Genomic DNA, 11,693 nt, shown 5'->3' with positions numbered 1-11,693 from the left:
ATGTCTTGGTCTGAGGACAGGCATGTGAAGGATGAAGGAGTCTGCTGGGAATAGGAGGAGGGGAGAGACAGGGAGACAGTGGTCATAAAAGTTGGATCAGGGCTTTAACTTCATATCAAATATTTAAGTGAGTGGAAGATCTGTGAACTCTCTTTGTGGTAACCCACAAAGGGCCGTAGAGAATAGCCCACCCCCTGCCCCAATCCCAGCAGCAAGCTATGGACAGTGCTGCTGCTCCTCTTCCTCCTTAGCTGTGTTTAATTAATTGTGAGATTTCTTAATGATGCTTTATTCTTTTTCCTACCCCCGATGCTTTCTGCTGCTTAATTCCTTATTTCAGAGGTTTAGCTTTTCCTGCTCAAGATCAGCCAAATGTTTGCTTGTCTTCCTTGCATGGCAATTTTGACTTAGCAGAATGGCAGATAAGGCTGTGATCACATTCATTACCCTGAAATCGGGTAATGTCTGATACATATTTGCAATGTCAAGTTTTGTAGGGTTGTTCATTATAAAGCTCCTATAGTTTGCTTATATAGAAAGTTTTGATATATTAACTTTGCAGGTGTACCTGAAAAGGTTGAAGCAGCTTCATGCCCCTAGATGGGTATATTTGTTGCTGGATACTTATAAGAGAGCTGCATACTTCCCACTGGTGGTTTATTCTTCCTTCTCAGACTAAATGTGTTGTGTGTACTAAAATACCTTTATCTGCTTCCTTTGTAGACAAATGTGCATTCTGAGGACAGCAGCATTTGAAGAAGTTTCTGTGGCCAGCCCTTTCCACAGCTCACTCTGGGGCTGAATACTCTCTTGCCTTCATCAGCGGAGATGTTGGTGAGTGCTCCCAAAATTGTTTTTGTCAATCTAGAATGCTCACTGATCACTTCAACCTTACCGCTGAATTTAGCAAAATATGTCTGTCATCCTTGTTGTTTCCAAAAAAAAAGGACCAAAGTGGGTATAACTAAGTAAATGAAACATCATACATTTTGCTTTTTTAGTTTTTCCCTAAGTTAGAAATGTTCCATTGTGCTGTAGTGCCTTAAGAACGGGCCACTGTTGACAGTGGCATCTTTCAAATGGCCATTACAAAGCCCTGGGTTCTGTTTGCTGCAGGTAGATTAACTTTGGTATTTGGGCTATTTGATCCAAGCTGATTGTGCTTCATTTATATAATTTTCCCTGCTCACTATGTCAAAGATCTCAGTCCTCATCTGCGCAGGTCACAAAGAGCAGCTCTTTGTTCCAGCATGACTTGCTATCACACTGTCACTTGCTCTTTGTTGTTCACGTGGATTTTTTTTTTCCCAAAATTCTTTGTTCTCTTTTAACTTACAGTGCTCTCAGAGAATTCTGTTACTATACGATTTGCTTTTCTAGAATTCAGATTAGCATGGGCAGGAAGTGATATCCAACAACACTTCTGATATGTATTATAAATAAATTCTCATTTATACATGTATATATTTTATCTACACACACACACACATTTTTTAAGCTAAACAAGTCTGATTTTGCTCTAGCTTTACATTTTAAACCTCAGCTTTCCCTCTTCCCAAAACCCCACATTCCCTCATTACGCTAAGTTGCTGATATCTGCAGAAATAATAATTTGAACTAGATTTCCTGTTTCAAATCAGGACTTGAGCTGTGGATTGTCTSTGCACAGTTACAGATAATCCTTGCTTCTAAGACTTTAATCTTTAAATAGGCAGGAAAAGTCTAATTAAACTYGTTCTGTGATGGGACCAGGGCTCCTCTGAGGAGAAATTACTTGCTTACCATCTAGGTTTATTTGGCGTGCCAAATGAAGGTGTAAGTTTAATATATGCTAGTCTACTTTCTACTGCAACTTAACCAAAGCGAGTAGCTTTATCAGTGGTGGTGTCACACTCCAGCCTTTACTACATCCTAGCAGCAAGTTCACAGTCTCTTTAGGGACCCCAGCGTGTTCTGGTCACCACCATTTGTTCAGACAATTCAAATAACAGCAACTTGATGTGTGGTACAGGGACCTTGGCTGGGCCATGGCAGTGCAGCCAGTTTCACYTGAATCCTGGATACTGCTTTCCCAAAAGTACAGGCAGCAAGGTGTCATAAGAACAGAGGAGAAAAATCAACATATCTTTTTCATTAGCGATCAGAGGATGTGAACGTTCATGTCTCTAGTGCCTTCTGAAAGTGGACCATAACTTCAGAGCCACCTGGGCCTTGTGATATTGCACAAAACAGTGCATAAATTGCTTTCAAATGATCATCTTCGTACTGTTTAAAATTATGTAAAGCTGGTGTCGTATGTAAAACAATGATAACTCGACTTGTTTGGCTTCAAGGCACTCCTGCAATAAAAATGTTTGATATTAAATAATAATTGCAGAAAGTACTTTCATAGGTAACCTTAATGAGATGTTCTGAATATATATCACAGGTCACTGAATTCAAATAAGAGTTTCATTCTGAAGTTAAATTTTAATGTCCTGATAGCTAGGTTATTTTAAGTTTTTTATAAATTACCACAATGAGCAGATTCTTGGGTGAAAGGTTTAAAACCTCCAAAGTTCTCTGCTTCTGTCTTCCTCTTAAAATGTAATCACAGAACTGATGCATGAGGCCTTTAAGTTCAGCTGACAGCCTGTCACTTTCACTAAGGGAGCCTGAAAGTGAGTGAAAACTCCAGAGTGATTTGTTTCAAAGCCTAAATTCCAAATCCCAAGTTCAGGAACAATCACTTCTGTCTTGCAATCAAAATATGCCTACCTCTTCCTTACAGGCACAAGCTCCTGGAGCATGGGATCCTTAAGAGAGCCAAAAAGCTCAGTAGAAAAGCAGGCCATTGTCAGTAACAGATATTTTGGGCCGGATTCACATCAAGAAGAAAAAAACACTATACATATCTTTTCTCTCTCAGTGTAATGTCCATCCTCAGTGGAGTTTATGACTTGCCCRAGTTCATCATATCCTTATCTTAGATACACTGGCATTTACTCTGGAGGTGTTGGTGGATCTTATAGGGTGCACAAAATGCTTTTAGCCACCAGAGCTTTAATTCTGTTTATTACTCCTGTTTCTAGTCAGTGTTGCTGTAGCTCCATGGTACAGTGCAGTACTATGCTGTGTTACCAGGCTAGCTCAAAGGCAGCCAACCTGCAATGCGCTTGCCTGGTGGCTGGAAGCTCTTGCAAGACTGTGCGGATGTTCTACTTTCCTTCCTTTCTTTCCGTCCTTCTACTCTGTTTTCATGGCTTCTCTTGAGTCAGCACTGTGGATGATGCAGACGTGGCTAGTAAGCTCTCTGGTTCATATGAAAACTAGACTTCTTTTGCTATGATGATTTGGAAGCTGATCAGGAAGCTGAAGGCTCTACTTGGGTGACAGCAGGGTCAGTAGTGCTGATGGAAGGCAAAAACAGTCATCAGAAGCACCAGGGCTGTCTCATTCAACAACACTCTTGTCTTAGTTTGGCCTAAAGGAGCTATAAACTTAATCCAGAAGTTTGATTGAATCCAAATATTCCCTTCTTGACTACGTAACACTCTAGTGGTTATGAATATCATAACACAGATAGCTGTTTACTCACTGAGTGCATTTCTTAAGCTGAGTAGTTTATATATATATATAATGTATTGTTGAATTGAAATCACTTGACTCAAAAGACTGTTACTGAATTACTGTGCTGTGAGGTTTTCCTTGCTGTGTAGCACCTGGATCTGAATCACTGGATCATTTCCTCTCAGAGGACTGATGACTCGGGTACTTGCAGCCAGGTAGGTGCTTTGCTGAGTAAGTTGGGGAATCTTATTGTGTTTAAAATTAACTATTAAGGTGAATGCTTGTGAAGTTGGGATCTTGARTAAGATCTTGGTAGCACTTCTGTCCTCTGTCAGCTTGTAAGTACATAGTGCAAGGGATGGAGTTTGGGCTTTGTGAACAGTAACTTACATCTCTAAGTGTAAAGTTACCTGCTGGCATCATGCTGGGCCTCTCTTAAACCTTTGAATCTAACTGCTTTAAGAAAGGTGAACATCCAAGGGGTTTTTTATTTTCTCACATGAACACCCTCCATTAAGCCTAGGTGGGTGTGAGAGGGTTATTTCTGTATAAAGTGATACATTTTGTTGTTCTCTGAACTGGAAAAGCAAAAAAAAAATGCTATTTTTGTGCAATCCAAGTAACAGTAGAGCACTTACTCCTGATAAGTTAGTTTCCCGTAACACAACTGATCCAGAGTCTCGCTGCTCGCTTCAGTGGGCTTGGAATCAGAGCTTCACGTGGAAGGAAATGTATTTTCTTCTCTGTGTAATTTGCTCCAAAAGTTCAATGCCAGTTCTGAAAATTTCTGGGATCTTTGTCAAATTAGGTCTGTATTTTCCTCTTTTGATGGTGATGCCATGGATTTTATGTGCAGTATTGCTTTGAAGTGTCCAAAGAATTAAGGGKTGAGGGCTGGAGATAATTTTTCTTTAAAGCTGCTCCCTCCAGCCTGTCTTTTTCCTTTACACGTGCACTTTAAGTGAATTTACTGGTGCTGAAAGAGATCAGTTTGACAGGCTTGGTGATTCACACCTTCTCCTCAGCTTCCTAGTTCAAACCAGTCCATGTTGGAAAAGGAAGGTCAACAGTTTTAGTGCAAGGCTGTGATTACTGTAATTTTAACTAGGGTGGAAGCAGGAAATACCTGAATATGAGACCTCACTCTTCCATGAACCAGTGGAAGAATCTGCGCCCGCCGCGGTTGGTCGTGTGCAGTGTAGAGGAGCCGCTGAACTCAGCCCTAGACCTGAATGCTTACAAAGCTGCTCTGATTATGTGGATGAAAAATATGGTCTGCTTGCCGTTGCATCACAGTGTGGTATTTTTTTGCRCACTTAACAGGTATGCATTGCTGCTGGTTCAATGGTAGCCTTGTAATAACATTTGTATTGAAAGAGGAGATTTGGTTGGTTGACAGACAGAAACACTTGCATATTGAAGGTCAAGGGGCTTATTATCTAAGCTCACAGGACCGAGGATGCCAGAGGTTTCCTAAGTGTCTTTGCAAACCTGTGACAGTAAGGGGCATTTCGGTGCTCAGAGCAGGAACCTCCAGGACAAACACACATGTACATAGATGGATGCCCGTGTGACACAACTGGTTGGGACACACTCCCTCATGACTGTGCCAGGTTCCCCCTCCTTGAGTTCCCATCACAGACACGTGTACTGCATTGCCTGGACATTTGCCAGCTTTAGCACTGGATGTAGAGGTACGAGTAGAGAAATTAGGGAGTGTATTTATGTATGTGTGCACAGAGTAGCCTGCGTGGATGTCCATCCCTGTACTTGCAGACACATGGACTTAACAGGCACATGCAACACACACTGTCACACCACACACATTTTTTCCACTGTCAGAATAAAAAATCCCATTGATTTTTGCTTTTCATGCTTCTGTTACTAGCTCCAGCTAACAACTGCCACCACTGTTTCTTATCAATATTTGATGAGCAGGGCGAGGTGGAATGGAGAAGCCCAGTGAGTTCCTCCATCTAAATGGTCTCTATGAGGGTTGAGGTTTTTGTGGCTTATGTTTTTTTATTTTCTGTTTTACTTGTTTACTTCAAGTCCTGAAGGTGACTTCTGTTGAAAGATACAGGACATCCCTCTCTCTTTTTTTTTCTTCCCTTTTCTTGCCTTTATCTCTGTGTTTGCACTCTTTAGCAAGCTTATGGATGATTTTGTGGATTTTTTTATTTTTTATTTTTTTAATCCTCTGTGAAATTCATAAACTGTGTAAGGTCGGTCAACTCGGGTGTATGTTTGGCTGATGCTACTTCTCCTTGTCTATTTTTTTACCAAGCTTTAGCCAGCTGAAGGGTACCAGGAAGTAACCTCTCATTTTTAAATTGCTTGTCAGGTCACAGCATTAGTGACAACCCCAGCACATTACTAGTTTTTGCCTTTAGTCATGTGAAAAAAGTAGCTCCAGAAGAGAGTGATATGCCTTTAGGGTATCCTTTTGAGACATARTTCTTCATTTATTCTTCACTTGCTTCCATAGAAGTTAAGAAAGAATCCTCCTTCTTTGCTTGTGCTTGAGAAATGAATACAACTTACTTTAGGGATGTGAGTTTTAGATTGAAGTAAGGTCACAGTTTGTCCATTACTGAGATGAGAGCTGAGTGCTTTGCTCAGAGCAGACATTTCTGCAAGTACTCTTCATAGTGAAGAGCTAGTTTAATTTTACAGGCATGGAGTCCTTGAATGCTGTTACACAGCAAGTGGTACATGAAACGTGGCACAGTCCTTTTAGCAAGCTCCACGGTGACAGTATGACAAGCAAACAGGGCAGCATTTGCAAAAGGGAGCAAAGATGGGGCAGAGGAGCACGGAGCGCTCCAAAGTGGCCACGTGCTGGTGATATACTGTAAAATCAGAGACCACGCTGCAAACCCCGGTTGCTGTCAGAACTGAGGAAATGAGATATTACTGGATGTCACTTGTGAACATTGAGAGATGTTCACGTGAGAGAAGTTCCCTGCAGCGAAGCACAGATGTGGTGCGGCACAACAAGCTCTTCGTGGGATGAAGAAGAATGTGGAGCAGCCTCTGTTGTCCTCCCTTGAGTTTTAGCTGAAAAGATTCATTGCAAGGAGACAGCGAATGTACAGGTTAAGCTAAATGGATATGTAGGCATGAGAATCCCATCTGCATCACATGACATACAGAGCAGAGGAGCCTCTGGAGAAGGTATTTTCACGTACAGGAAGAACTGTACCTATTTTCCTCATATTTATGTGAGACAAAAAATAGAAGGGAGATGACAGTTCCCTTTTCTTTTCCCCCTCAAATTATTTTATTGAACATCACTGTTTCATTCCGGAAGGAGCCAGAAATTCATTCCTGACTTGGAATTCGAAGTGCGGCTTAAGTGGATAACTCCAGTGCAGAAATGGACGGCAGGGATAATGGAAGGACAGATGGACTTTCCATATCAGCCCCTCGGTCTGTATTGCTAGAAAATATTCTTTGCTCCTGCAGAGTAGCAATTTCTAAAGGGAAATTGTAAACTAGAAGTTGATTAGACCAAAAAACATGCTGCTTCTCCATCCTTCCAACCTTCTATCCTTCTTCTTTTTCTTGATCACGTATCTCAGTGCGCTGATGTTGTTAGGAGTCATTATTCTTGGATTTCTAATGACCCTTCAGTTCCGCAGGGTGCAGCAGCGTTTGCCTCCAGGGGCAGAGGTACTTTGTGGGTCACCGTGTGGCTCGGGGCCTTGGAGCCAGCCGGAGCGCGGGGAGGCCCTGGGGCCGCCCAGGCAGCCGCAGCCCGCGCTATTCTCAGACATCCGAGGCGGCCTCAAGTCGCAGTTCATTAAAATCTGAAGGCCTGGAGGCTGTGCCACTGGTGTGGCACCAAATTGTCATTTCTGCCAGGGCTGCCTTCCCTTTGAGCCCGTCCTCAATGCAAAAAAATGGTCATTTTTCTCTTAACTGAAAGATGAGTGATGTAAGGCACTGGACAAATAGTCCATATAGTCCAACAGACGTAGTCTSTAAAACTTCAGAGAGTTTAAGAATGCTTTTCTTTTTTCTTTTTCCTGTTTTTTACCTAATAGAGAAGGGATTTTTTTATATATATACTGTTCATCAAACACCTAGTACATTCGAGTTGAGGGATTTTTTTCTCTCTCTCATTTTAACATAATGTTTAATACATCATTACCAGAGTGTAGAAGGCAGAAGATTGCATCAGTTCCTGAGTTGGGGCGGGGGGGCACAGAGTTTGCTTGCTTCCTTTGATGCAAAGGGCTAGTTATTTGCTGAGGGAAATGATATGAAGAGCATGCACTAGATTCACCAAATCACTCAATTTGTGCCCCTTTGATTGAAGTGTCCAAGCCCAAAGTACCATGACATGTGAAGGGTAGATGACAGTTTGACAGAATGTGTTTGCAGTTGCCCTCGTGCTGCAAGCACGCTCTCTCCAGCATTTTGTTCACATTTTTTGTAAACTTTTCCCAGATTTGCAAGTGCATTTTGAAATTGCCACATTTGGAAGAATATACATTTTGCTACAGATATATTGGGCTTTTCAACTTAAAAGGTCGAAGCACACGGGTCTGGGAGCCCTGTGCGGGACTTTCATTACCTTTTGGGTATTTGTGCTCAGCCTTGGAGCAAACATGGGCTCTGCTTTATTAAGCAAGACCTGTCGTTTATTTTAGACTCGKGGTAAGAGAAAGTAAATCAAGAAAAAATACTTCGTATTAAGTATTTGTATTAACACTTTTTGTATCATTTTCAAGCTTGTTTGGGCCTTTTCTAGAAATACAGTGATTTTGTTTCAAGTATAAATACCTAGGAATGCCTTACACCTCCATGCTCTGTTCCTGTGGTTGCAAAGTTCAGATTTTGTCTTCTGTGCTGTGGTGCTGAACGTAAGAACTTGTTTTGGAATGAGCACCAAGCACCAAGGCATAGCCTGGAGGGTGGTTTATAGATCTGGGTAAGAGGCCAAAACATCTGCAGATGTGTAGGAGGCAAGGGAAGACATGAGAACCCCTCAATRACCGCGCGGAGCAAGGCCACCAACACTCAGTTCCCTCTCTCCTTGTGCGCAATCTACCTCAAAATGTGCAGCAAGCTGAGATTGGCCTTACTCCTTCACCATTTCTCCTCTCTCTTTGGGCAGTGATTTCAGGATTGCTGGTGCTCATGCTGGAAGTCCTAGATCCACTGAGGCTGACAAATCTGATTATCCATCTTCTGTATAAGACTTAGAGAAAACAATTGGTGAGTCCTTGGACTTGGAGCTCCACAAGCTTTTTTATCTGGCAGAGCTTATGGAAAGAGCCTCCTGGCCCTTCCTTCCTGCCTCGTGCTGTTCTTCCTCTCAAGGCAAAGCTGCAGAGAACCGAGCACAGGTGAATGTGGCTGCTCTGTGTTTGCTGCTCTAATGCAATTGATTGGCACTGCTGACTTGTCTTCCCATCCTTTGGACATGTGAAGAATGGATGCAGGCTGGGTCATCTAGGACTGAGTTGAATGCTGAGCTGTTCTGTTGACCAGATGGCTTCATGAGGTCTGAAAACTGTTACCCGTGCTTACCTTACTCTGCTCAGCCTTCTTCCCTGCAGCTCCCTAGGGAGCCCCACACTGCTTTCCCACCGCTTGGTCAGTGCCGCCTGGGAGGTTGCTGGGCAGTGCTGTCATTGGTTCTGTCACATAGTGATGCCTAGTTCTTGAATTTTAGGAGAATTGAGTTATATCAGCTCTAACAGACCATCCTTCCCCATTCTGCATATTCTCCTCCTCTCTTGAACAGCAGGTCAGGTTTGGGGTGAGTACATTGGGTTATTCTTCTCCTTAGTCTTGTTTCTAAAACCTCTTCCAAATACTGTAGTCAGGAAGGTACTTTGTAATCAGAGTATTCTGCGCACTGTGGGAATGTCTGATCCGCTGCCTCTTCCAGGCAGGGCACCTGGATCCACTCCAGGTGATGCCGAGTCCAGTCCAGGTTCTCTTTGGTCTCCCAAGTGGCTTAGGAAACCACATCCTTTCGCTAGGAGAAAAATGGTCTCTTTGCATTTGTAATATCTTTCCTAAAATGTGCCATGCAATCATGTCTTTAAAATATATGAGGCGATAGAGCAAATATATTGAAAACTAGCACATACTTGGCTAGTTTTACTAATAAGTAAAATACACAGGCCCGTATATGACAACCGAATGTGTTGAAATATATTGAAAACATATTTGGATCATTCCACTTATACTCAAATATTGAAAACTGGCCAAATCTGTAAAGATTTAAGTCTATATTTTTGTATAGTATGTGTGTATATATATATAAAAATCATTTTCACAACTAGATAGCAAGGAAAGTTACTGTGAAGATATGGGAAATCCTAACCACATTTTATTTTTTCCTGCTGGAAACCAGTGATCATTGATGCTGGGTCATTATAGACACTGCAGTAACAGTTAATGCGTCTGCTAGCTAATAATGTGAGTACTGGGCCTAGCACAAGGGGTCATTGATCTTAATAGAGACCATTCAGTAAGGGTGGACTCAAGCAGTAATGGTTCCCCTGGCATCGCCAGCACTGATTTAAGTCCCAACATTTCTTCCTCTGCAGTCTCTTTGGATTAGCTTGAGAACGGAGCGCAGAGTGGGAGTGAGAGTGGTTGTGACAGCRCTTAGGTGGAAGAGTGTGCAACTGCTCGCTGCTGCTAGAGAGATGAGAGATTTCTGGGGAGTGAGCGTTTGAACAGCGATCCCTAGAGAAGGGATGTCACCCTGGAAAGAACACAGGATCTGTGTGTGAAAGTGAGACTCGCCGTTTATTGTGAGCCCCTGGCRCTCGGGAGCATCCTGGAGGCAAGACTGCAGAGCTGCCTGGATCGTGGCTCCTCAGGGAAGYGCCCTTTGCAGTGTGACACGTAACCTGACAGGGCTATCTGGGATTACAGCGGAGCCGCGAGGCACGGTGCAACTGGAATTCCCGTGCCCTTTATGCATAGCTATACATCTGTGTATAGTTACATATCTGAAGGGTATGGGTCAGGAGATCCTAGCTTTTTGCCTTATAAAGTGCAGGGTTTTCTCTGCCTTTCCCTGTATCTCTTACCAGCAATTAGAACCCAAATAGAGAGGAAGGCTCCAAAGGTTCTGCATATGGGTGTTCTGTAATACACACATCTAGACAAGTGTCTCTCTCCATGAAGAACACGTCCTCTTTTTGCTTGGCAAAAGAATGGGCTTTCCTGAAACTCTCCTGAATACATAATATTTAGTGGCATTAAGTGTGTACAGCACAAGTATGTCTGAATTAGTAAGGTGAAGATGAAGCTCTTGTGGGGATTTCAACTATGGACCTGAAGGCCCTCACCTTGAAGCCAAGATCCTGTTGAACAGTGTCAAGGGCTTTGGTGAAGGAACGCAGGGCCTCAGCATACAAACCAGGGGATGCAAATGGGCAGGGAGAGAAACATGGAAACAGCAGGGCAGGATTGATCATGGGCAAGGTCAGTTGCCAGGATAGTTGACAAAGTTTCTTTCTTGCTGTGGGGAAAGTGAATGTTGGTGAAAAACACAGTGCTGGTTGTGGTTCACATTGCCATGGTCTGTTCTGCTGATGGAGCTATTAGGTTGATGACAGCTGGAAGCGAGTGTCCTCATGTTGGAGTGATGAGTGCTCTAGGAAGAGCAAAAAGGCACCCGACCCCTGAAGRGCAGTCCTGGCTCTGCTCGAGAGCTGGGTGGTGGGTATCAGCCTCTACAGCCCCACTTTCTCATCTGTGGTGGAGCGGTTTGCTAAATGAGGAAGGAGAAAGGGGTCTCAGAAGAGGAACAGTTTTAAAGGAAGGACAGTTGTTCCCTGAGATGACCTTAATTTGAAGGGGAATGGAATTTTCTTTGATTCTTTATATTGTGTAGAATTGTCTTATTCTTTTAAAATTGTTCTGCTCTTTTAATAGAATAAAATAAAAAAAAAAAAAGACAATTTGGGGTTTTAAATCTGCCTTTCTGCATAAATCACTGATCTCGGAAAGAGGAGTCTAAGAGGCTGTGATCCTATTGACCGAGGGAATGTATTTCTGTCAGCTGCGGAGTATTCAGTCAGCATGAGCATTATTTGGGTGTAGGAACCTGGAGCTAGATCAGCCCCAGACAGAAAGCAAAGTGGTGCAGAGAGGAGGTCGTGTCA

General features: G+C 42.8%; 1 long non-coding RNA gene across 2 annotated transcripts; it reads left to right on the top strand.

Moving 5' to 3' along the window:
• The first annotated feature begins 736 nt into the window (after positions 1–736).
• Positions 737–9,141, top strand: LOC112951051. Of its 2 annotated transcripts, XR_003250128.1 has the most exons (4): positions 737–834; positions 3,699–3,764; positions 8,675–8,775; positions 8,881–9,141. It is a non-coding gene; the product is annotated as an uncharacterized LOC112951051 (long non-coding RNA). The 2 variants fall into 2 exon arrangements; XR_003250127.1 differs by having other exon boundaries at positions 8,675–9,141.
• The last annotated feature ends 2,552 nt before the right edge of the window (positions 9,142–11,693 follow it).

Source organism: Nothoprocta perdicaria, unplaced genomic scaffold, assembly GCF_003342845.1.
Source record: "Nothoprocta perdicaria isolate Ctin4 unplaced genomic scaffold, notPer1 scaffold_334, whole genome shotgun sequence".
Taxonomy (NCBI): Eukaryota; Metazoa; Chordata; class Aves; order Tinamiformes; family Tinamidae; genus Nothoprocta; species Nothoprocta perdicaria.
Note: the sequence above shows the minus strand (reverse complement) of the source record. Positions and strands in the feature narration are given on the sequence as shown.